The 27,252-nt window shown below is 43.7% G+C and overlaps 1 long non-coding RNA gene across 1 annotated transcript; it reads left to right on the top strand.

Annotated features, from left to right (window-relative positions):
• Window positions 1–1,761: 1,761 nt before the first annotated feature.
• On the top strand, window positions 1,762–9,216 carry LOC120935377. The gene is made up of 3 exons (XR_005748443.1): window positions 1,762–2,104; window positions 3,505–3,568; window positions 9,119–9,216. It is a non-coding gene; the product is annotated as an uncharacterized LOC120935377 (long non-coding RNA).
• The last annotated feature ends 18,036 nt before the right edge of the window (window positions 9,217–27,252 follow it).

Raw genomic sequence — 27,252 nt, 5'->3', positions numbered from 1 at the left:
AGCTTTAATATATATTTTTTGGTTTTAGTACGGCTCGTTTACACCACACTCCCTGTGTGCAGTAATGTTAGATAATAATGCCAGATAAAATTGGGTGCCTGTTTTTTAAACTTGCAAAGCTTATGGGTGGAACTCTTGAAGGTGAGCTTATCCTTTTAACCCTTTCATAGCCAAAGCAGTTTCTGTTTTTTAACAGGTTAAAATAATTTTTTTAAGGCCTGAATATTACAGAGCCCCAGCCAAACATTAGATTTTCTTAAAGCAGACACCCTAGCGAAATACAATTGTGGTAGTTCCAATTTGTCACGCGATATTTCCGCAGGGGACTATGAAATACAATTTCAGTTTAAAAATAAAAAAAACACAGAACTTAGTTTTAGGGGGAAACGCGCAATAAGTTACCTAATTTTTGTATTTAGGGACAGAATTAAAGAAAAAAATTATTGTGACAGGTACTCTTTAATGAGGCACCTATGGTCTGAAAGACCCTGCATGTCTCCCCTTTGCTCTACTGAATGTAAAGTAATGCACATCGCACTGAAACTGTCAACAGAGGCCCAGAAGTGATGTTGCATGTCCTTTCTGGGTCAGCAGCAAGGAAGAGGGGAGAGAGCAGATGTGCACCGATGCCAGTCTGAGGCCTGCAGATCAGCATGCAGAGCTTTGGATACTTGGGGTAGGTGTGTGGGGTGTGGAGCATTTTGTGGCAGCTCAAGCAGTGTGTGGGGGTTTTTTTTTGGCCTTGGCGATCTTTGTTGGAATTTTATATTTCTTAGGTCAGACACTCAATCACAGAATGCTTGTTTTCAGACGATTTTTTTAAAGCCAAATTAGCCAGGCAACAAGTCAATTAGTTACTTTACTGTTCAGTATGCCATTGCAAAGTGGAAGTGAAGCAAAAAACATCTTCAATATGTTCCCAGTATGGAATTATCTAGGATGGTTTTCATTTTATTTATTGGTATCAAGCTTTTAAGCGGAGTTCCACCCAAAAATGTAACTTCTGCTTTAAGTGACCGTGAGCCCCTTGACATGCCACATTTGGAAAACGGGAAACTGTCAACAGGGGCCCGGAAGTGATGTCTCATGTCATTTCTGGGTCAGCAGCGAGGAGGGGGAGAATAGATGTGCACCTATGTCAGTCTCAGGCCTGCAGATCAGCAAGCGGAGCCTGGGTTACTTGGGGTAGGTGCGTGGGGTGTGGGGCATTTTGTGGCAGCTCAAGCATTGTGTGGGGGTGTGTTTTGTTGGCCTTGGCGACCTGATGCCTGGGGTTTGTCGAGCCCTTAAACATGAGGAAAGTACAGAGGCCGCCATTGCTGAAGTCTGATTTTGAGAAGGTTTGTTCTGGCCATCTTGGTGCACATTGAGTGTCCTGAGAAATATAAAATTCCAACAATCACAGAATGCTTGTTTTCAGACTAACTTTTTAAAGCCAAATTAGCCAGGCAACAAGTCCATTAGTTCCTTTACTGTTCAATATGCCATTGCAAAGTGGAAGTGAAGCAAAAAACATCTTCAATATGCTCCCAGTATGGAATTATCTAGGGTGGTTTTTATTTTGTTTTTTTAAGCATTGGAAACCATGGAGCAGGGATATGCAATTAGTGGACCTCCAGCTGTTGCAAAACTACAAGTCCCATCATGCCTCTGCGTGTCATGCTTGTGGCTGTGAGTCTTGCTATGCCTCATGGGACTTGCAGTTCTGCAACAGTTGTCGGTCTACTAATTGCATATCCCTGTCATAGATGCTTCTATTATGGATTTCTCCTGGAAGTTTCAGTTACTTGGCTGTCATACCGATACTCTTAACCAGGACAAGTATTCAGAAAGACTTCTAGACTTTTTTGATCTGGAACACATGAAGCCAGGTGTTGAGCATAACAGCAGGTCAATCATTTTGGGTCGGCAGTGAGTCTTTTCATGATATGTTTAATCTTTGTATTTTTAACCTCCACCTCAAATTTTATCTCTTGTAGACAATTTGCAATTGAAAATGTTATCTTTTCCATTATTGGAAGCCTTGACCACTTCAAGCAAGTTGAAGGCAGAACACTCCAAGCATGATGGAATCCCTTCTCTTGTCCGGCAGCATTTGTGGATGGTGGGTACCAAGAAAACATATTAGGATGATAGTCCAGTTTGGTTTGCTAGGTTTCACCAGAGTTATGAGCTTGTATTCTAACTCTTGGCTTGGGTTTGCCACACATTGTGTGGACCCACAAATTAATTTAAGATGATAGTCCAGCTTGGATGGATAGGTTTCACCAGAGTTATGAGCTTTCATTCTAACTCTTGGCTTGGGTTGGCCACACATTTTGTGGACCCACATATTAATTTACGATGATGGGTTTCACCAGAGTTTTGATCTTTTATCATGACTCATGGGCTTGGGTGTAACCACCAGATTTGGTGGTGACCAAGTTCTGTGGTCTAGGAGTGAGATGTTATGGTTCGGTTGGAAGTGTCTAGCATTGATTGAGCCCCTGGGGGTGTGAGTGGGGTGGGCGAGCCTTCCATGTAATTCAGTGTCGACAGTGTTGCTTGCCCTGCCCTGTCATGCTGTAAAATGTGGTTGGCTCCTTCATTCTCATCAGTCTTCAGCTTACCTTGAATGTTACCAGTTTCTAGGAGCTCTTTCTCTGTGAAGACATGCAGGCAGGGCTGTGGATTTCACTCTTTGATCCCTCTTGGGTAAGTCTATGGAGAGCTTGGGCAATGCTCTCGCTCTCTGGAAGTAAAGGGTCGGCTGTTGCAAGACTGTCTAAAATTTCTATTGTGAGCTGTAGTTGGGCATCTGGACTGGTTGCTAGGCTGTTCTGTAGTAGTGGGTTTAGAGGCTGGGTCAATCTCAGTCCTTGCTGGACTGGGGGAGAAGTGCCCACTCCTCCGAGAAGGCTGGGGCTAGATCTGATTCAGTCTCCTTGCTCACTGCTCCGGTTCTTCCTGGCAGTTGGTCTAGAACAGTGATGGCCAACCTTGGCACCCCAGATGTTTTGGAACTACATTTCCCATGATGCTCATGCACTCTTCAGAGTAGCTGAGCATCATGGGAAATGTAGTTCCAAAACATCTGGGGTGCCAAGGTTCGCCATCACTGGTCTAGAAGTTTAATTATGGCTTACAGTCGGAATGGTAGATTTTCTTATAACTGTTCATTCTTTCTTCCTGGGAATACTGACTTGCTTTTGGAATAGTTTTTAGTTTTTCTTGGTTGACGTATGAGGGCACCATATTGCAGTCAACAAACTCTTTGGCCAGGCCAACATCAATACTCTCTATTCTTGGGTCAGACTTTAGGTATTGGGTCAGAATCCTTCTCTCCTTAGGGGGGGGGGAAAGGGTCTTGATACTTGCCACTCCCACAAAATGGCAATACTTCAACGCATTAGCTAACTTCACACGGTTTCACTTGTCACTATCTGTTTGTTACGACAACGCCATATTCCTCAGTTTTGCTGCTTATGTTTTCATGTGATCCCAAAGCTTATCTTTATATTGTAGCTGGTGAGATGACCATCAAGGCTGAAGTATGGAAACACTGTGCTGTTTGAGAGTAAATGGAGAGGTATGTATCAAATTCAGTCTATAAATGCTATAATCTGTGGGACATTTTAAGTGAAACATTTTTGTGTATCAAGCTTTTAAGCCCAAAAATTAAACTTCTGCTTTAAGTGACCGTGAGCCCCTTGCCATCACACATTTGGAAAACAGGGAAACTGTCAACAGGGGCCCGGAAGTGATGTCTCATGTCATTTCTGGGTCAGCAGCAGGGAGGAGGGGGAGAGCAGATGTGCACCTATGCCAGTCTTAAACCTGCAGATCAGCAAGCGGAGCCCGGGGATACTTGGGGTAGGTGTATGGGGTGTGGAGCATTTTGTAGAAGCTCAAGCAGTGTGTGGGGGTGTGTTTTGTTGACCTTGGCAAATCTGACGCCTGGGGTTTGTCGAGCCCTTAAACATGAGGAAAGTACAGAGGCCGCCATTGCTGAAGTCTGATTTTAAGAAGCTTTGTTCTGGCCATCTAGTGCTTTTGCCTCAACACTTTGAGTGTCCTGAGAAATATAAAATTCCAACAATCATAGAATGCTTGTTTTCAGACTAACTTTTTAAAGTCAAATTAGCCAGGCAACAAGTCCATTAGTTCCTTTACTGTTCAATATGCCATTGCAAAGTGGAAGTGAAGCAAAAAACATCAATATGCTCCCAGTATGGCATTATCTAGGGTGTGTTTTTTTATATTAACAATAGAAAACCATAGAGCAGGGATATGCAATTAGCTCCAGCTGTTGCAAAACTACAAGTCCCATCATGCCTCTGGGTGTCATGCTTGTGGCTGTGAGTCTTGCTATGCCTCATTGGACATGTAGTTCTGTAACAGTTGGCGGTCCGACACTCAATCACAGAATGCTTGTTTTCAGACAAATTTTTTAAAGCCAAATTAGCCAGACAACAAGTAGTTCCTTTTACTGTTCAGTATGCCATTGCAAAGTGGAAGTGAAGCAAAAAAAATCTTCAATATGTTCCCAGTATGGAATTATCTAGGATGATACACAGTCTTCCCCCTTCCTGGACTTCCCCAGTGACGTAGCAGAGGGTGCTTCAGAGGGGGCGGGGTCACGTGACGGGTGGCCCCGCCTCCCCTATATAAGAAATGTCACAGCTGCAGTCGCGTCATTCGCTGGGCTGTGTCCCCAGCGGTGAGAGGAGGTCAGCGATGCTGCGCTCTGGATGGATGGATCTTCTCATCGCTGGAGATCACCCGCACCCGTCGCTGGATCAGGACAATGTTGGAGCAGGAAGCCGGGAACGAGTGGATTATCACCGCTGGAGTTTTTTCTTTTTTATTAATAAAGGACTTTTTTCTACGGTGTGTGTTTTTTTTTGTTTTTTTTTACAAGAATTTACACTTCCTTCGTGAAATGGCCCTTGTCCCCATCAACATGGGGACATCCTCCCCATGTTGAGAGCATGTGGCCTGGTACGGTTCAGGAGAGGGGGGGCCGCACTCTGGCCCCCCTCTTTTCTGCGGCCGGCCAGGTTAACGTGCTCGGATAAGAGTCTGGTGTGGATTTTGGGGGGAACTCCACGTCATTTTTTTTTTTTAATTGACAGCGGGGTTCTCCTTAATATCCATTCCAGACCTGAAGGGCCTGGTAATTGAACTTGGGGGAACCCCCATGCTATTTTTTTTATTTTTTATGAATAAATCCTCTCTGAATTGCCGAAGTCGACAATTCATTATACCTGCAAAGCCGACAATTCATTATAGCCGCAAAGCCGGTTTTAAATGACTTTTTTCCCTTTCAGAAATGACACTTTGCGCAGTTACAGTTTTAAGTTTATTTTTATGTGGTTCGGGTTTGGGTCCCGAACCCGGACTTTTTTCCGAAGTTCGGCCGAACCCAAACATCCAGGTGTCCGCTCAACTCTAAAAACGACATAACAGTTTAAAAATGGCAAAAAAAAACAAAACAAAGAGTGCAAAGTACTTCTGGTCACGGGAGTAATCGGAAGTGATGTCACCAAGCTCCTCCTGACACGTTGCATTACAACACATGTGACTTTATCAAGGGTTTACTCTGCTGGCCACCTCCTGTACTTTTTGAGAGTGTGATAACTTGGGAATAACTAAACTTGCATAGGGTACAGGATAAAGAGTAATTTGGCAAACCTAGAACAAAGAGCACATTCTCCCTAATATAATTAGAACAGGGGGAAATCACTCCCTAACTACTCATTAAGGGGAATCCTAAAAACTCAAGAGGAATGCATACCGTAATTGTTTTACCATCTGTCACAATCAGAGGAACCCCTATGTTCACAGATCTGTCTCCACGTGTTTATAACTTAAATTTTAGTTTGGTATAGCATACTCTACTTGACAAAATAAAATGCCACTTTCTGTGTGGCAGTGCAAAATTCCAGATGGATAGAAATGACATTGTGATTTTATTTAAATTCCAAAGCATTGCAACCACCTTTTAACATAGCATCCCTACCTTTGAAATGCAGAATTTTTGCAATCACCAGTCTTGATGGAACACAAGGTGGATGTGCCCCAAGTGGAATATGACAAGCCTGTTTAATTGAAAATGGGCACAGCCTTCTTCCCCTTTAGAAAACCCAAACAGATGTGTGGTATTTCTCTGCATCCTATCTTCCATATCCCCAATTTAGCTGTCTAATTTGCAAGTTCTTTGTAAATTATTTGTACCTCAGATGAAACTGGCTGAAGTGTTTCATCCAGATCCTTGTTAGTGTTCAGTTTCAGTAGTCCACTGGTGAAGGTTTTGAAAATCTTGTTTTAACAGTGACAGATTGATCCTGTTTGTTTATATTTGTTAGCATCCATAATCTGGAAAAGTAATGATTCGAAGGAGTCTTCCCTGCCAAATATGGGTAGATTAGGGTCAGGCAGCGCGACATTGGCCGCCCCACGACCCCCTTCGCGGGAGCCAGCGCCGAGCTCTGTCGCTCCTCCCGCTTGCCGCCCGCAATACATTCCTATGGATGCGCTGCATCTCGTGGGGGCTGCGAGCGCGAGAAGCACAACCTCACAGCGGCATTATCCAGCGTTATCCCATCACGCTGGATATACAAAATCGGTGGCACCTATTGTAGGTGTCAAAGTACAGGAGACCTTATACACGTGATGGAAATGCCCGAAGTTATGTAGATATTGGGTTAAGGTATTAGACATCATAAATACAACCTTTAGGATTGCTCTGGAACGGGTGGCCAGAGTGTGCTTATTAGGTTGTTTAGAAGAGAGGCATGAGCAAAGGGGCATCAAAGTGGCGGTAATAAGGTGCCTGTTTCAGGCCAGAAAACCTATAGCACAAAACTGGCAATCTCAGAAAGCACCAACATCGGCGGAATGGGTTAACGTAATAAACACAACAGTGTGGAAAGAAAAAGTAGCTCTAACTAGAAGCGGAAATTTTAACAAATTCAAATTACTATGGGAGCCCTGGTTGAGTAGAACGGGGTGACCACCCTAGAGAGGGGAGAAGAATCTAGATCAGTAACTAGAGATTAGCCTGATGGGGGAGAGAGAGCAAATGGAGAAAGAGAGCTGCACATTAAAGATAAGGTGAACAAACCCACTCAGAAAGTAAGAGAAGCAGGAAGGAAAAGGAAAGAAAGATCTCGCTGTAGTAGGCGTATCATTTGTGTGTGCAGTATGAATAAGCTAATGGGGGCGTGGGGGGGAGGGTGGGTCATGGGTATAATAGAGAACTTTACAGTTCTTATAATATTTTGCATGTATGTACATAATTTAAATTGATTTTTATTTTTTGTATCAAAGGAAATAAATATATAAATAAAATAAAACATTTTAAACATACAATCATGGTATACTGGTTGCCCTTCAAAGTCCCAATATCGTATGGGGGTTCTGTTTTTTTTCTTCTGTGTAATATAACCCAATCTCTATTTTCTGAGCTCAATCCTGTCTGATAATGTTTGAACCAGCACTTTTAGTCATATTGTAATTGAATATTATATAAAAATTATTTTTCCTTTTCAATCTGCCCGGTTTCATTTTCTGTAAAATTCAATATGGCCACCTGGAGGTGTTCTGTACACAGAATGTGTACTGAATGTCCCCCAAAATAATAATGTTCTGCTTGTGTGATTGACTCACTTATTTCCCTAGAAGTCTGCAGTAAGTAAATTTTTGGCATTCCTTGCAACAAAAATTTCATTTTTTGGTAAGATAATCCCAATAGCAAATCACATCTAAAGGGATGCAAACCTTGCAATTTTCCTCATTAGAGACCTGCAGGTGCAAGAGCTGGTTGACAATTATAAATCCACTTCCATTAGACCCACTCAGCACATGGGCACATGAGAAAGAAACAGTGGATTTCTTAAGAATAACAAAAAGGTAGAAATCTGCAACAAAGTTTGTTAAACTCCTTGCAATGTACATAGATCACCCAGAGGGGAAAGTTTTTTTTGTTCAACAGGAGTGGAGTTAGGCCTCGTACACACGATAGGTTAACCAGAGGACAACGGTGATGGACCCTTTTCATCAGTCCAAACCGATCGCGTGTAGGCCCCATTGGTTATTTAACCATAGGTAAAAAAAAAGCCAACTTGCTTTAAAATTAACCTATGGATTCCTAACCGATGGGAAAAAACGATCATTAGTAGGCACGACCATCGGTTAAAAATCCACGCATGCTCAGAATCAAGTCGATGCATGCTTGGAAGCATTGAACTTCGTTTTTTTCAGCACGTCGTTGTGTTTTACGTCACCGCGTTCTGACACGATCGTTTTTTTAACTGATGGTGTGTAGGCACGACAGACCATCAGTCAGCTTCATCGGTTAACCTATGACAACGGTCCTTTAGACCGTTGTCCTCTGGTTAACCTAGAGTGTCTACGAGGCCTTACTCTTTAAGGACAGTTTATGAATTAAGAATTTCATTTTATTAATGTATTCATTTTTCACTATATATTTTTCACCATAATGATTGTATATAAGTGTGATATATTTTTATATTTTTTATGATTATTCAATTTGTTGATACCCAATTTGTTTAATTTGCGGAGTATGAGCATTTGTGATATTGCAGAAATTTAAAGAGACAGCACCCTTTCCTTTGCATTAATTATAATTTGAATCCAGTATTCTGGATTTTTTAAGATGCAGCAGTCCCAATCACATATATTTTAATAACCAAGTGCAAGGTTTTAAATACATAATGTTTTGGAATGGAGCCAAGTGTCCGGTTTTTGGTATCTGCTTCCTGGCTAAATCTGATAAGAATCGTATGTGCACATACAAAGTAAATTCTCACTCTGACAACGAACTGCAGCTTGAGAAAACTTCCTCTTTTTTTTATTTCAAGCTTCATTTATATATGGTTCTGCAAAGCATATTCAAACACATGATCACACATGATCATGAATATTCAACATTCTCATTAATATGTAATATTATTCTTGTAAAGTTCTGATTTGTAAGCTATTAACTATTTCATGTTAGGATGGTGCGAAGGCTGAAGCAATGCTGATGTCTGGTATCTGTCTGGTTCTTCTGTTCTGTGTTTTTTCTGTGGTTCTTAGGGACTTTTCACCGATCTAATTTCATCTTGTTTTGCAGATCGATTTCCCATTTTCCTTCAAACCATGTGACGCATGTCTGATAGCATCATATGAGCAATGGGGTGCAAGTGTTGTATATAGTACTTATGAATTATGATTATGTATGATTATCAATAGCAATCAATAACATATATGCATGAGATATATAGGATATATATGTGATATAGAGCATGTGTTTGCGCATTGAAATAGGCATTTCATTATCTTACTTTGACCATTTTATCACCATCACAGTTCCCCCTTGAAATGTCTATTTTAATCTGTCCCTGTTTTAATCTAAGATTCCCCACCCCAGGGCACGCAGAGTCTAAGGTCCAGCAGGTTTTCCCCAGAGCCTTTAGTGGTGAGGATGGCTTTCGCTGCAGCTGAACCCAGGTCACGGCCTTGAGGTTCCTACCCTATCTGTCCCTGTTGTCCTGTCCTGCCTATTCATGATGTGAGACTGGGAATGTCTGTAGTGGGATGTGTGGTTCTTCGTACTCATCTTCTTCGTGCCCTATGTCTTGGTTCACGAATGTGGGGATTCCTTCTTCTTCTTTTTTTTTTTTTCACACTTCAGACTTTCCCAACACGTCTCGTTTTATGGCTTCGCATCATATGTGGTTATTCGTAACAATCTTTTTTTTTTTTTTATATTATATTTTTCCTCTTTTGATATATTTATATTCTTTTCTAGTGCAAATGCAACGTTTATCTTTTTTTTTTTTTCGCAGACATATTTTGATCGTGGACTTCTTCCCCTAGGGAGATATAGGCTTAATATAGTTACTAGCCTCTTTTTTTTCCTCCCCTCCCTCCCACCCAGATCTGTGTGCCTTATTGCTGTTATTTCTTCTTTCTTCTTATTTTCTCACCTATCAATATCTGTCATACCTTGTACAAATTTTTCGGAAGGTTTAAAAACTTTGCATTTCTCCCACACCTCTCTGGATCTGTCCTCTCCTCCTATCTCCCCTCGAGCGAGGTACTCCATTTCTGCTATATAATCGACCCTCTCTATCCACTCTTTTATTGATGGCCTTTTTGGGTGTAGCCAATTTTTTGGAATTAGGCCCTTAGCTGCATTTAGTAATACCGGGGCTAAAGTTAATCCATACTGTTTTTTTAGCTTTATTTGTTCCATGGAATAGACAAGTAATAGGGTTACGTAAGATCTTCTCTCCTGTGATTTCTTCCGTGTATTCTAAAATGTATTCCCAATATTCTTTTATTCTCGGGCAGTCCCACCAAATATGCATTGTTCCCTTTTGCTTACAATTCCTCCAGCCGAGGTCAGAGTTGTTTGAATGTATTTTGCACATTCTTACTGGGGTCAGGTGCCAACGTACCATACACTTATAATTGGCTTCAATGGTAGTTATTTCTGAAGCATAGTTATACACTGCTCCTATCATTTGTGAGTTGTCGATCTTTTTACCCATGTCATTTCCCCATTTTTCTACGAATGGCAATGTCTCCTGTGTCTCCAAATCTGTCAATATTCCATATACCAATGATATACCATGTATCAATGGCTTATCAATGCTGCATGTCTTTTCTATTGGGTTTAATGTTTTATTGTCCCGTATCGGCTGTGGTAAAGTGCTCACAAAGTGTTTTAATTGAAACTACTCCCAATCACTCAAGTGTTGATCACCTTCTCCCGTTTTTATGTCCTGTCTTGCTTTTATTTTTCCTCGTGTGACAATATCTTTTAATTTTTTCCCGCCAAATTGCTTTCCCAACCGTGTCCTATTACCTGGTGAAAAAAAATCTGTGCCTGCTAATGGGATCAATGGGGAGTTATACTCCCATTTTTCCCGTCTAAATACTGTGTCCCATATTTTAAATACATTCTTTGTTATGCAGTGTGTATCCGTGCCCAATTTCCTAATTTTCGGTGGTATCCAAACGTTCCTATTTAATTGTGTCATACTTGGTGTATCTTCCATGTGTACCCACTTCTTTTTAGTGTGTGTATTTGTCCATTCTACTAACCTTGCTAGTATTACAGCATAGTGATATCTTTTTATGTCAGGGAGCGCCAACCCACCACTTTTTTTCAAACTCAACAGTGTATAGCTTACTCTAGCCTTTTTGCCTGCCCAGATATATTTCAGGATTAATGTTTTAATTATTTAAAAAAAACTTTGTAGAATTCTTATAGGGAGCATTTGAAATGTATAGATTATTTTCGGTAGTATCATCATTTTAAAAGCGTTGATCCTACCGATCCAGGAGATAGGTTTCCTAGCCAGTCTTTTCAAATCTTGTTTGATTTCATTAATTAAAGGAACATAATTGGCCAGAAAGTTTTTCCACTGCAGGTGTGATCTTAATTCCTAAGTATGTTATAGATTCTTTTTCCCACGTAAATGGAAATTCTTTCTGCAATTCTTTCGCTTTTTTGTCTATACCCAAATTCAGGATTACCGCTTTTATCGGGTTTATTTTAAAATTAGAAAGTTCACTGTATCTTTTTATTTCCTTTATGACATTGGGCAGTGCAACTCCAGGTTTGGTCAAATATAGGAGTATGTCGTCTGCGTACGCCGCCACCTTGTGTTCGTCGTCGCCCACTCTCACCCCCCCTATATCCGGATTTTTGCTAGTAATGGTTCCAGTGTTATTACATATAGAAGGGACGAGAGCGGGCAACCCTGTCTGGTTCCATTTTTCATTTCAAACACCGACGACACACTCCCATTGACCTTCACCCTAGCCGTCGGATGGCAATATTGATTTCTTACCCACTTCATAAATTTTGGTCCCAGACCTATGCTTCGTAAGGTTTCCATCATAAACCCCCAGTCGACTCGGTCAAATGCTTTTTCAGCATCTATTGACATGAGTACGACAGGGGGTTTCTTTTTTCTTCCTTGCTGTAATAGGAGTATTGTCCTTATGCTGTTATCTCTTCCTTCCCTGCCTTTTACAAAACCAGCCTGATCAGTATTTATCAGTTCAGGCATTAAACTTTTTATCCGTGTTGCCAATATTTTTGCGTACACCTTTAAATCGGCATTCAACAATGCTATTGGTCGATAGCTGGAACACAAAGTTTCATCTTTTCCTAACTTAGGAATAATAGTAATATTGGCAAGAAGCGATTCTTTTCTGATTTCTTCTTCCTCTCCTATTTTATTAAAATAATTGCACATCTCTGGGACCAGCAGTTCTTTAAATTTTTTATAGTACTTAATCGGCATACCATCAGGGCCTGGGCTCTTACCCCCTGGTGTTTCCTGAAAAGCTTTAAAAATCTCCTCCTGAGTAATTGGATCCTCTAAGGATTCAATATCATTTTGAGATATCTTTGGCAAACTAACTTCTTCTAGGTACTCTTTGATTTTTCTTTTCCTGATGTCTTCTTGCTCTTGAGTCTCATTGGTTCGAATAGAGTATAATGTGCTATAGAAAGTCTGAAACGCCTCTGCAATTTCAGAAGTCTTTTATATTTCATCTGCCCTTCATGATTTTTTCAATGTAAGTTGTGTTTTTTTTTTTTCTTAGATACTCTGGCTAAGTATTTCCCTGGTTTATTCCCCCACTTGTATCTTTCTTTTGCAACATTTTTAAATATTTTTCTAGTTTCAAGTTTCATCAAGTCTTTGAGCTGTGCCCTCATTATCACTATTTTCTGATGTAATTCGCTTTCTCCTCGTTCTTTATGTGCTTGCTCCAGTTCATAAAGCTGCGTTGTTAATTTTTTCAATTTATTTAATTCTCTTGCCTTTTTTATCCCTGCTCCTATAGAAATAAATTTCCCTCTAATATATGCCTTATGGGCTTCCCATACTGTAGCCATGCTTACATCCGATGTGTTATTTATCATAAAATATTGTTCCAAGTAATTTTTCACTATCTTGCTAACCTCTCTTTTTACGGAATTATGCTATGTGCGCCCTGCTTTTTCTTTTTCATGCTTATCGGTTGGATTACTGATATGCCCTCTGTGTGATCCGTTGAAAATCGCTGCCTGCTGGGAACCATTTTTGAATTATCTGTCTGAGGTTTGCCTTCATTGATACCGAATCGCATGACGTGTATGGTGTACCCGCTTCAGTATATCAACTTTAACAAAGCCTGATTGGCCTAGTGGGTATATGCCTGTCTAGGTCCAATCGATCCGGTAAGCCCCTTGTCATAAGTGGTGGTGGACTTCTCACTTTTTCATATATTGGATTTTGTGTATCTGTTTTATTTAGTGGAACCGATTCATCCATCAACATATGGACTTTCTAAACATCATTCATTCACATGTGGTGTTGCACGATTTAATTTCTATTGTATTATCACAATTTGTTGTATTGTTAGCGCTACACTTTTCCACATATGTTCTATTAGCAATTTTTTGATCTCTCTTGCTGTGTTAGCGGCTTTTGTCTTTACAAGATAGCGCGGTATTTTTCTTCTTTTTTTTTGAAATTGTTATTACACCTATTGAGGTTTTAACTATATCTTCCAATAACTCATGGTCGACCATCATATAATCCAATCTTGAGTATGTACCGTGCACAGACGAGTGATATGTATAGTCTTTTTTATTTGGGTGTGTGATCCTCCATGGATCTATTAATTGCTGCTTAAATATTTTTTTTCTGAGTATTCTAAGTTGTTTAGTATCTCGCATCTGTGCACCGGACGTACTGTCAAGGTGGTGTTCCATTGAAAAATTGAAATCTCCTGCTAGGATCACCTATCCCTGTTTAAAATCCATTAGAGCGTTCAGGATTCCGCTGAGGAATTTTTGCGGATGTCTATTAGGGCAGTATATATTTGCAAGTGTATATTTTTTCCCCTGGAGGACCCCTCTCAGAAACAAATAGCGGCCCTCTGGGTCGACTTTCCTCTCTTCTACCTTAAAAGAGATGTTTTTCCCTACCCCTATAGCAACCCCCTTAGCTCTCTTCTTTGGAGAGTCACCATAATACCAGGTTGGCACTGCCCGAGAATAAAGTCTAACTCTGGAGTCCAATGTTATATGTGTCTCCTGTAAGAAAACTATTTCTGCGGAATACCTTTCCACCTCAACACCATATGTCTTTTTTTCCGGGGAGCTAAGGCCTCTTACGTTATGTTATAAAGTTTATATTAGTCATATCCTTTTTTTTTTTTTTTTTTTTGTTTCCGGCACATATATATTTTTTGTTTTGAGGCACACAGATCTGAGTCCCCATCCCCTCCCTCCCCCTACTCATCCCCTCCCCCCTGGTCAAACCTTGACCCTATGGTCTTCGTATGGAGCCTTTTCTATTTGTCGTTCTTGGAGCTCTTTTGCTCCTTAGGCTAAGGTGGATTTCTATTTTAGCACAATCTCTTTTCCCCTAATTCTGGGGAACTAGTGAAGGGGTACTCTCAGGGCCCCCCTCTCCCCATCCCACTCTATTAGTTTACTATGTTGGCCCTCTGTGTCTCCCTCCCCGCCCACCACCCCCTCACCCCCCAACCCCATCCCCGACCAGCGAGCGTCATTGATAATTATTTGGTATTGGGATATCTAATCTTTGACAAAATTCTGGTATTTCCTCATTAAACCTCAGTCTTGCCGAGACCCTTTTTTTCCTGCCTATCAGGCACGCTGGGAATCCCCAATTATACTGAATTTCATGTTCCTGCAGAACTCCTAATAATGGTTTAAAACTCCTTCTTTTTAACGTCTCTTGAGACAGATCTTGATATATTTGAATGTTATGTTGTTCATATTCTATTGGCGGCTTCCCTCTCAGTTTTCTCCATAGTTGTTTTTTCTCTTCCCAGCTTTCAAATCGCACAATGATGTCCCTTGGATTTTCTTGTGATATTTCTCTTGGTCGTCTTATCCTATGAGCTCGTTCTATTCTTAGTGGGGCGGTTGTTTCTCTCTCGAATATTGGATTACATATTTTCCTTATTTCTGGGAGGTCCTCAGCCTGTGTTGTATCTGGAACTCTGCGTATTCTAATGTTCTTCCTTCTGTCTGTTTTCTTGATCTTCTAATTTGTACGCTTGTTCTCGTTGGTTTATTTTTAGTACTTTTATTTCTTCTTCTTCTAATTTTTTGACTGAGGTTACATTGAAATCTACTTTTTTCTCGACTTCTTCCACTCTTTCCAGTATATGTCCCATGTTCCTCTCCATTCTTTCCATTTGCGATTTGAGTGATCTTTCTAACGCGGCAAACATTTTTTCCATTTCAGTTTTTGTTGGCAATAGTGTCCTATCTTGCGATTCTTCCTTGTTTCTCTGTTCGAGATCCGTTTCTCCCTCCTGGTCTATTCTGGAATCTAAGAGTGTTTCTTGGTCAGCCAGTATATTGGTAGCTCCTTTTTTCTTATCCTTTTTCTTATCCTTTTCTGTCTGACTGCCTTGAACGCTTGATGGTTTTTCCGTGGCCTGATTGTCACCATTACCCCCGTGTGTCACAAATTTACTCATCGGGCCCGGACTTTGGCTTAACCGGCGGGACTTTTGGGATTGCCCCCTCCTCTTGCTCCTTTTCCCTTTTGTACTTATCCTTTACCCCTCCAGTTCCCGCAGTAGTCCGGTTTATTTATCTGTACTTTTTACTGGGCTTAGAGGGTGGCTGTTAAAAAAAAAAGGGAAATTTCTCTTCCTTTCCCTTATTTTCTAAGGTTTTGAGTAAGGGGGGGTGTTAGTTTTTTTTGTAAAACCTATACCGTGAATTTATAGGAGATCTGTTTTTAGGAGTGTTGGAGCATAGGTACTCTATGTATAATTTTATTTGTCGCTATGCTGAAAAAGGACATACAGCGATAAAAAGAGAAAAAAAAAGGGAGGGGAGTAGGAGAGAACCCCAAGTGGCTTCTCTACTGTGTTAGACTCCAAGCAACCCAAATAGGATCTAGAGAAAATGACCCAAGTGACCCCAACGGGTTATTTGCTCACTGAGCCACGTACCAACCGTGAAAACAACCGTGGATCTAGTCCAAAACCACGGTTATTTTTGCCACTTATTTGGGCCTGTTTTCTTGTGATAATATAGCTTTCCTCCTTGATTCATCCAAATATATCAGATTTTAAGCTTTGTTTTAACACCATTATTTATAGTAGTAGCCAGAGTCATATCATATGGAAACAGTCTATTACAAAAGATCTTTGCTCGGTCATATTTTATACCAATTTCTGGTGTCTGTCTGACCCCGTGACCCCAAGGCGGGATTTCAGTGCTCTATTATGAGCTGTATTAAACTGCATTTTTTGCCGGAACATTCTCCACATTTTAGTAGTTTACTACCAAGTCACGGATGTACTGCATACAAAGGGGTATGATGTAGACTATGAGGCTTCACAGCAAGCTAATGAAATTCCAAGCATGTTCTCAAAGTATCTTGATTGTCCCACACACAAACTTCCAGTAAGCAATATAGCTGATAATATTGATAATAACATTGATGAGCAAGTGTCCCCTGTTACTTGTACCAGAACAGTCTAACTATTGATTTCTTTAGTACATATGTCAGGTGTCTCCTTGATTTTTTTCCTCTTAGTTACTGTAATACAGTGTACTCACCCTTTTGATGCTTCTTAAGACAGATTGAGACTGCTGTGGTAATTCTGCTCTTACCATTAAGTTGAGAATATTCGGGGCACCGAACACAGACACAGACCCCTCTTACTTGTTCAGTTTCCTTAGTTGCGAGGTGCTGCGTCTTCCTCTCCCAAACCGACACTCTGCATGTGGGACCGTGGGACTGGGCTCCTTACGCTAGGGCTCACGGCTCTCCCCAGGACCATCGCCTACCCACTCTACAGGGCGAGCCAGCAGCACACCCTCAAATGCTACGGAGGACTCCAGACCCACGTCCCGGTACTGGCGCAGCCCCCGCACCGCACGCTGAGTCGTCCTCGAGGCGCTCCTCACTCCTCGCCACTGCCGCTCGATCAGGGTGCCCAGCCCAGCAGGTGAGCGCGCCGGTCCTCAAGCCAACCCGACCGGGGAGTGAGGGAGGGGGGGCTCAGCCCAGGGTCAACTTTAGCGGGGGGTGATCCGGTGGGGAGAGAGACCGAGCCGGTCACTACACATTTCCCGGGTCAGAGCTGGGCTGGAGTGCAAGGGCTCCCATCTAGCTGCTCCTCCACGCCGACCGCGCCATGCCTAGACTCCTCCCTCCTGCCGTGACCGGGATTCCTTGTTCTAATGCTTTCTCTCTAAATTTATTCAGACAAGGGAGTATGCAACAAATTACCAGAGCAAGGAGAAATAGGACAATTAATATAGTTACTCCTATTTGGGTTAAAATTCTCTGCCACCCGTTCATCCAACTGAAGTATTGGTCCCATGGATCTGTGATGCCTGAATTTTTCTTTAGTTCAACTGACAGATTCTTCAACTTTTTAAGAGCTACAGTGACTTGGCCATTCAGACCGGTGTTGTCTGGAATATAGGTACAGCAAGTGGTGCTGGTCATTTTGTCTATCATAGTACAAACCCCTCCTTTCTCTGCAAATATCATATCCAGAGCCATCCGGTTCTGGAAAGTCATTTGAGAGTCGGCCTCCAACTGTTCGGCTATTCCCTGGAATGCATCTCTTGTGTAATTGACAAACCTTTGCTGATTGTAATATATATAATTCATCCAAATCTACATTTTTGCTAGCAGTTATTATGGGGATTAAGACCTCTAGACCTGCTTTTACTTGGTCTCGAGCCTTGAATTTATCAGGGACCCCACTTGGGACTCCGATGGCATCTAAATACACATGAGGGTCAAAACTTCCCGTAAGGGCTTCCCTTTTTGTCCTCTTACCCTGTGTGTTTTGTGTACCTTCCGTTAGGATGTGCAGAGGCATGATGGCCTTTGCAAGGGCACATTCTCCCTTCCACTGCCCCTCCAACCTGGTCCTCACTTGCATGTCTCCACATATCCAATACACATCCCCCAAGGATTGACTTTGATTCTGTACTAAGTTGGCCGGGACATGACTGTAAGAAGCACAGTAACCTTTGGAAAAGTTACCTAGGTTTTTACCCCTCACTTTATGGTGAGCATAACAAGTGTAGTCCAGGGTATATGGTGATAGCTATCTTAGGTATTGAGGCCCTATTATCTATGGGATATTCCTTTTTCCACTTATCACATGATTTTTTTTTTTTAAAGGGTAAATTTTATTGTACATACCGGCAATAATACACAGAAGTATGTTACAGTACACATAAATACACATTATAACCAAGCCACATTAGTAGCGAAAAAGCAATGTGAAGTGCAGCATGTACATCCATTTTTATGAAAGCATACAAATTTGAGCAAACAGTTTTAACAAGACACCCTCCAGACCTTCCTTATATATAAGTATCAAGGATCAATATCCAAGACCCAACCACCACCCGACAAATCATCTGATATCCTCAGTCCATGCATTTCATATTACATCCATTACACCTCCACCTCTCCCGACACTTTTTCTCCAGCCATTCCGCCCACACTTTCTCAAATTTATTGGGGCACCCTCTGGCAATATAGGTCAATTTGTACAGTGGTAAATTATTATTTACTAACTTCAACCAACCCTGCAATGTTGGGGGTGATGGGTTCCGCCACTTGAGAGCCAGGGCCTTTTTAGCATAGCAAAATAGGATTCTAAGTAGCGTCTTCTGCGAGTTAGAGATATCATCCTCCTCCAGATCTCCCAGTAGGCATCTGGCCGGGGAGTATATATTTGGCAGGTCCATCTAATTTTCAAGAAATGACAAAATCTCTCTCCAAAAGCCCTCCACCCTAGGACACTGCCACACCATATGAAAAAAATCAGCCTCAGCAGCGAGGGCATTCCGCTGAAGTCCCCCTACCCATTCTATGTAATCTCAGGGGAGTAAAATATATTCTGTGTAAAAAGTTAAATTGAGTCAGTTTATCCCTAGCAGAAATAACCGAAGGCACTAGCGTATCCAGCGCCTCCGACCAAGTTTCCTCTGAAAGGGACGGTATATCATTGCGCCACTGCACCGCCAACTTCTCCATTCTGGGGCATGAGGATGACCATAGCATGAAGTAATATCTAGATATCAGTTTTGAGTGATCTCTGTCTGCAATGACTACCTCCATCTTGGAAGGGGAGAGCGCCACCACCCCCCCACCGTATTGAGCTGTCACTGCATGGCGTAATTGGAGATAACGAAAGAAAAACGTATTGGGGACTCCAAACTAATTTCTCAGGTCCGAAAAGGTCTTAAGTATTCCCTCTCTGAACAGCTGATGGGCGTACTTAAGCCCGTAAGCCGCCCAGCATGATCCCTCCGGAACCTTTACAATTTCGCCCAACTGGGGGGTTATGCCACAACGGGGTGTTAGGAGAGTTTGTTAATCTGGACCCACCCCCCCTGACATTACACATGTGGAATATCTTATAAGACAATTTTAACAGCCCTGCCCCTTGATCCGGATACGGTCCATTCCTATACAAAACATTGAGCAATCCTTCATATGATCTCATCTGTGCCGCCTGGGTTGCCACCGATGCAATGTGCAAATTTGGAAAACCCCACCAATGCACATGCGTCAATTGTGCCGCCAAATAGTAACACTGCAGGTTCGGTAGTGCCAAACCACACATCCTGATTGGCAAATAGTGTTTCCAAGGACACCCTAGCAGGCCTAGGTCCCCAAAGAAATGCTGAGAGCATTTGGTTAATGCCTGTAAACCATCTCTTAGGGACATAAACCGGTGCGTGCCACAACAGATATAGAAACCTGGGCAAATAAACCATTTTAAATATATTAATCCTTCCAAGGAGACCCAATGGTAGTTTCGCCCAAGTTTGCAGACTGTCCCTCAATCTCACCTTCATGGGTGTTAGGTTGTTAATTACATAGGTATTGATTGGGAGCTGAACCTCAACCCCCAAATATCGGAATTTAGAGACCACCTTCAGGGGGACCCCCAGGGGCAGATCCAGGGCGCACGTAGAGTCAAAAGGGAAAATAATGGATTTATCCCAGTTGACTTTGAATCCTGAGAAGTTGCCAAATGTAGCAATTTTGTCCATGGCTGAGGTCAACGATCCCCCCCACCTCGGACAAATACAAGAGCATGTCATCAGCATAGAGGGAAGTTTTTTCCTCACGCTCATTGATCATGCACCCCTTGACAGTTTCATCTGCCCTTAACAGGGCCGCTAGCGGCTCTATGGCCAGGGCAAACAAAAGGGGCGATAGTGGGCACCCCTGTCGCGTGCCCCTCGCTATCTGAAAGGAATCCCTAATAGTGTTATTGACCCTGATTCGAGCGCGAGGCTCAGCATATAGAATTTGGACCCATCGTATGAACCTGGGGCCGAACCCCATCCGCCCAAGGACCGCCACGAGATAGGGCCATTCTAAAGAATCAAACGCTTTATGTGTATCCAGGGAGAGGACCACCCGAGTATCCGGAGTGGGTCCCCCGGATTGTAGGATAGTAAATAGGCGCCACAAATTTATAGCCGTCGATCTTTCGGGTATGAACCCCGTTTGGTCCGGTTGAATAATTGATGCAATCACTTTGTTTAGGCGTTTGGCAAGTAATTCAGCTAGGATTTTCGCGTCCACATTAATTAGGGATATTGGTCTATAGGATTCGCAGAAGTCATGGTCCTTGTGCGGATTGGGGAATCAGAACTATCAATGCTTCCCTCAAAGACTCGGGGAGCCCCCCCTCCATAGGCATCCAGGTACATTTTGAGCAATTGGGGGGCCAAACTTTCCGCATATGTGGCGTACCACTCCACTGGGAACCCATCCATACCCGGGGTCTTGTTAGGGGTGAGGGACCTTATTGCTGACATAACCTCCTCTGTAGTAAGAGGGAGGTCTAACTCCTCCGCCCCCCCACATTCCAGGACAGTAAATTAAGGGTCTGCATCAAGGCGTCTATAAATCATATAGGAAAAATAAAAATAGGCATCGAGGCCCAAGCCATTCATCAGCCTAGGGTCCCCTAGGCAGATACACAATACATACAACCTTTCGAGCATAGGTAGCACTGCAGCATAAGAAATACATGTTAGGACTAGAAATGCACATATTCGGGTGTACCATGGGGTGCATGGGCACACATGAGGACCGATGTCCCCTGTCCGTGGAGGTCTGGAGCAGCAGAAACGGTGGGTGATCCCAGAACAAAAAAAAGAAAAAACAATAACAAAAAACAATTAGCAAGGAGCCAACTCGAGTCCATGAATCCCATGACAGTACAAACTCAGTTATCTGGGAGCTCCCCCCGGAGCCCCGGGGTGGCACAAGCAATGAAAAGGATGCATATGGGTCTTACCCCTTGTAACGGAACCCCAAATGGGACAGGGGTTAAATCCGTTCACGATATTCCATTCCACCCAAGACAGCTTATCGACACTCCACAATCAGGCAACCGAACGCGACCGATAAGAATTCCCCCAGAAACGAGACACACAGCTCTGGTTGAGGTTCAAAACAGGGAATGAATCTTTATTATCTGCACATGGTAACACATTTCTCTTCAAAATCCATCCCTCCCACCCTTGGGAAACAGGGTGGGTTAAATTGTCCAATGACAATGGTGATACAGGTCAGGTGTGTTCAAACTTCTCCTTCAGTAAACAGTCTTAGCAGGGGGGGTTTGCTGGAGTGATTCCCCCCCCTTTCCTCACAGCAAGACACTTAAACATCCCATAATAGGTATTCAGACTGTCTACCAAGCTCCAATCCACATAGCAGACTTAATTACCACAATAGACAATGGAATGCAATCACACCCCACCCCTTTCATCACAGCAAGCTTACTAGTATACATCAGCCAACACACAATATATATACAATATATATACAATATCTGACCGCATTAAATGTGACTAGCACAGACCATAGTGGGGTTCTCATTCACCCTGTGCCCCTAAAGTCACTCCTGTTACATGGCTCCCTCCTTGTGGAACACTCTGGCAGACCCAGCTTGATCCTTTTCGGGTCAACTTGGGGATGTCCGGAACTAGGAGGCCGGGATAACGTCTGTTTGCCGGGATAAACCATCAGCATTGCCATCTGGCTTACCAGGTCGGTAGCTGATGGTGAAGGTGAATAATGGAGTTCAGCTCTGGAACAGTCACTTGCTTTGCTTTCTCAATGGCTCCCAAAACCTGTTGCTGATGTTCTTGGGACAGATACGGCACCACCTGGATGCAAATCCCATTTAATCTTTTGACAATTTCCGCCTGTTTGTGCATTTCAATGTTCAAGCCACGGGACATCTCATAATACATGACATAGTGTCGTTGCATCTCTGATTTCTCGCTGGCCAACTTGTCACATTCCCATTTTAGACTGTGATATTGTGCCGGATCTACAGTACATGTCGGGGAAGGTAGTCTTACCCGGGTCTCAGCAGCAAGCGAGTTGGTTCCAGCACGCGGGTCTGGGCACAGGTAGTCACTGTGTGGGCTTCAGCGGGGCACATCAGGGCGTACGCAGAAATAAGGGGGGCCAAATCATTCCCCAGTAGTACATCTGCTGGCAAATCCTTCATCACCCCCACATTCACATGTCCCGAACCAACCCCCCAATCCAGGTGAACCCGGGCAACGGGTAGCCGGAAGACGGTGTCTCCCGCTATTCTTACGGCTATGGTGTCTCCGGTGTGCTGGCTCTCTGGGATGAGTTTCTTCTGTAGCAGGGCCCCAGAATCGCGTAGTCCATTGGCTACCTTTCCATTGACCCAGACAGTCTGCCTGTGTTGCTGTCTGTTGTCCTGGTTAGCTGCTTGTATCGGATCTGCCTTGTGCAGAACATCCCAATGTTCTTCCTCCTCAACGCAGTGGGCCGCAGGCATGGATGTGCGGGGGTTCCCCCTTTCTGGCTGTCTCCATGACTGTGACTGCCTGGGTGGATTCAATGGACAGTCTAGCTTTCTGTGTCCTAGCTGTTTACACCCAAAACACCTGATGGGCTGTGAGTAGTCCTGGGAGTTGAACCTAGGCTTCTGAGGATAAGTGGCCGCTGGAGGTGGTGTTGTAGGACAGTCCGACTGGGGTTTGTAGGCAATAGGCGGCGGGGGTGCCGCTGATCCAAAATCCACCCGAGCTGTGGTCTTGACCACAGAGTTGTCCAGTTTGCGGGCGTCTGTGTATTCGTCCGCCAGGCGAGCTGCTTCAGACAAGGAGAAAGGCCGGACAATTTCCCAGACAAAATGGTAACCCATTCCTCTGTGGGCACCCGGTGTAGGGCACATTGCCGTTCAAAATCAGCAAGGTACCCATCAATCTCCCCTTCAGTTTCAATGAAGTTCTTAAAAGCAGCAAAATGTATCTTTCTCCTTTCAGTTGGTGCTGCTGTGACTTCTGCTGCTGCAGAACGTCTTTGCCGTAGCCAATTTGCATCCACAGCAGCTATAACTCGGTCTATGATCTCCGGTGGAGGGTTAGGACCATAGTGTGCCAGTCTTAGCTTAACAGCCCGATCAAAACTTTCTTCCTCCGGGGTTCTGTCTGTTACGCTGGGCCTTTCCGTTATGTTGGGTCTTTCCGCTCCATCCATTTGGACAAGTTCTGTGATCACGTCCATCTTCTTATGGTTTCTGGCTGCTCTGCCCCGGCTCTCCAGTAAGTCCTTGAGGGTAGAGAGCTTTAGCCGTTCCTACTGTGTCTCCATTGTCCTGTGTCCTTGTAGCTGTCCTTTAAGGCTGTGGGATCATCTCACTGCTTGCCACCAATTGTAACGGAACCCCAAATGGGACAGGGGTTAAATCCGTTCACGATATTCCATTCTACCCAAGACAGCTTATCGACACTCCACAATCAGGCAACCGAACGCGACCGATAAGAATTCCCCCAGAAACGAGACACACAGCTCTGGTTGAGGTTCAAAACAGGGAATGAATCTTTATTATCTGCACATGGTAACACATTTCTCTTCAAAATCCATCCCTCCCACCCTTGGGAAACAGGGTGGGTTAAATTGTCCAATGACAATGGTGATACAGGTCAGGTGTGTTCAAACTTCTCCTTCAGTAAACAGTCTTAGCAGGGGGGGTTTGCTGGAGTGATTCCCCCCCCCCTTTCCTCACAGCAAGACACTTAAACATCCCATAATAGGTATTCAGACTGTCTACCAAGCTCCAATCCACATAGCAGACTTAATTACCACAATAGACAATGGAATGCAATCACACCCCACCCCTTTCATCACAGCAAGCTTACTAGTATACATCAGCCAACACACAATATATATACAATATATATATACAATATCTGACCGCATTAAATGTGACTAGCACAGACCATAGTGGGGTTCTCATTCACCCTGTGCCCCTAAAGTCACTCCTGGTACACCCCTGTTCCAGAGATTCCAACCAGCGATTTGCCTCCTGAGGCGACATAAAAAATTGAGTTTGTCCCTTGTAGACCACCCGAAGCTTCGCGGGGTATAGCATGCTGTATCGGAGACTGCGTTCTCTCAGGCGTTGCTTGACACTCTGGAAAGCTGCTCTTTGCTTCTGTGTGACCGCTGAGAAGTCCGGAAAAATGGAGATGCGATTGTTATTGCAAAGCAGATCGGGCATGGTGCGGGCCTTGCGTAAGATAATCTCCTTATCCCTGAAATACAAGAAACGGGCCAGCATAGGCCTAGGAAATCTGCCCGGTGGGGGTGCACGCAGAGGGACCCTGTGCGCCCTTTCTATGGCGAACAGGTGAGAGAAATCTTCCTCGCCAAACATGCGTTTCAGCCAAGCCAGCAGGAATCCCTCCGGGTCCTTCCCCTCCGACCCCTCGGGGAACCCCAGGAACCTCAGATTGTTCCTTCGGAGCCTGTCTTCGATATCTCCCAGCTTGGCCTCCTGAGCCTTGTGGTCCGCCGCCATATCTCTCACCTGCACCATCATGGGGTTGAGATCATCTTCAACCGCGCTGATGCGTTGCTCAGTCTGCGTGACCCTCTGCCGGATCTTCTGTACATCGTCCTTAAGGATGGCAAAGTCGACCCGAACGGTTTCAATCTGGGTTGTCAAGGTCAGGCTCACTGGGTGTTCCCCAATCGATAATGGGTATTTTAAAGCAAAAAAGTCCAAGTTCAGGGTCCGTCAGGATAATGTAGGATATTGATACGGCCGGAGCTCTGAAGAGAAGCGTCCTCACATACCGGAAGTTGGTCACGCCCCCCACTTCTCACATGTTAACTGGTTGGTGGAAATGTTAGTGTAGAGGCTTAGGAAGCACTCTTCCTCCTTTTTAGGTATAACTAACGGGACTGTACCCAAATGTGGCCTAGCACTACCACAGACATAGCAGTTGGTTTTATTATGTTTATTAGCGCTATATCTCATCCATTATAGCCAGAGATTAACTTCCGAGAGGCCGGTTTCAACCTCCATTGTATCCTTGAAGGTAGGATCTGCTATTGCAACCATGTCCCCCAGGGTCTGTACATGGGGCTTTAAGGGGTTTGGTGGGGGCAAGTTCTTGACTGGCTGCCATTCGTTGTTGTTGTACATATCTTCTAGACGGAAAGACCCTCTATGACCCCAGTGACCCCCTCCGAACCACCACCCCAACACATACTCTCCCTTATCGGATGGGCTTGGATTCCGTATGTTTAGGACAAGTGTCATACTGGGCCCTGGCTTGGTGAGGGTGAGACGGGTTAGCAAGGGCTCCCCCTGGCTGTCTTTACTGTCATAGGCTGGTTGAGGTTCAAATCCCCAGGGTGTCCCTGTGTTCCAAGCTGCTGCTCCCCAACTGTCACAATTTTTTCCCCATGACCCTTTAGTGACACATATACCCCTCTCCATCACCTTTTTCATACCGTTATGACCTGCTGTTATGCTCAGGACATTGGAGTATCTTACACGGGTGGAAGTCAAACGTAACTCCATGGGTATCAAATGAATTATACCAAAAAATTACCTTCCCATCTTTCTTAGTAATGGCTGCATGCTGTGCCCTAGTCAACCCACACAGACGAAGGATATATAGGATCATGATTTATCTTTATCTGTTTCCTCGGGTATGGTGACCTTCTTGCAGTGGGAGGCGTGTATCCAGTTGTTCTTCCCTGCAACTTTCACCGATGTAGCTGTTATTAGGAGTACCTGGAAGGGACCATCATATCTTGGTTCAAGAGGGTGTTTTCGCACAATTTTTTTTATCATAACCCAATCACCGGGGACCAGCTTGTGTGTTCCTGTATCTAACTCGGGATCTGCAATGGAAGAGAGAACTTTTGCATGGATACGGGTTAATTCACGAGTCAAAGCAGTCACATAATCCGTTAATACATCGGATTGTAACTGTAATTGTTGTGGATAATAACACCAAATCTCGGGCTGAACCAAACAGTATTTCATAAGGTGATAAACCATGGCTCTCTTTAGGAGTGTATCTCACAGTGAACAGGGCGATGGGTAGGCTGTCTGGCCAGCTCATCCCTGTCTCCTGTGACATTTTCAACATTCTGGATTTTATTGTGCCATTCAATCTCTCTACCTTCCCACTGCTGAGGGTGGTACGGGGTGTGGAAAGCCAGTGTGACCCCTAGGGCTGTCCATATTTCTTTGGTTAACGAGGCCGTGAAAGCCGGCCCCTGATCACTCTCTGACCTCTGGGACACCATATCTGCACACTATTTCTGTTAGAAGCTTCTTGGCTGTGGTCTTTGCTGTCATATTGGTGCCCGGGAAGGCTTCAGGCCAGGAACTGAACATATCAACGATCACTAAAGCGTATTCATACCGGCCACTCTTCAGCATCTGAATGATCAATCTGTATTCATTGGAAGGGATATTGAGCCTTCGCTAGATGTTTCATGGGTGTCTTTTCCGTTCTTCCTGGGTTGCACTTGGCACAAATGACGCATGACTTGCAGAAGTTGGTGAGCGGGGTAATTCCCGGGGCCAGGTAGTATTTATTGATCAAAGAATTCATCAAGGTCTTTGACAGGTGAGAAGCACCATGAGCCCACTGCACCACAGCTGGGAACATGGACCGTGGTAAACATGGTCTCTTATTCACTTCCATGAGTCCATCCTTCACTATGGCTCCCTTCTTTGTCCATGTTCCTTTTTCCTCCTCACTTGCTGCCTCTTGCATTTCCTTCAAACGTGCCCAATCCACAGGAGGGTTCTGCAAGATCATCGTGGCAGAACCCGCCTTTACCTTGAGAACCGCCACTTGGGTAGGAAGAAGCAGAGCGTCAATCAGGTCCCTGACTG

Source organism: Rana temporaria, chromosome 4 (assembly GCF_905171775.1).
Source record: "Rana temporaria chromosome 4, aRanTem1.1, whole genome shotgun sequence".
NCBI lineage: Eukaryota > Metazoa > Chordata > Amphibia > Anura > Ranidae > Rana > Rana temporaria.
This window is presented reverse-complemented; position numbering and strand designations above follow the sequence as displayed.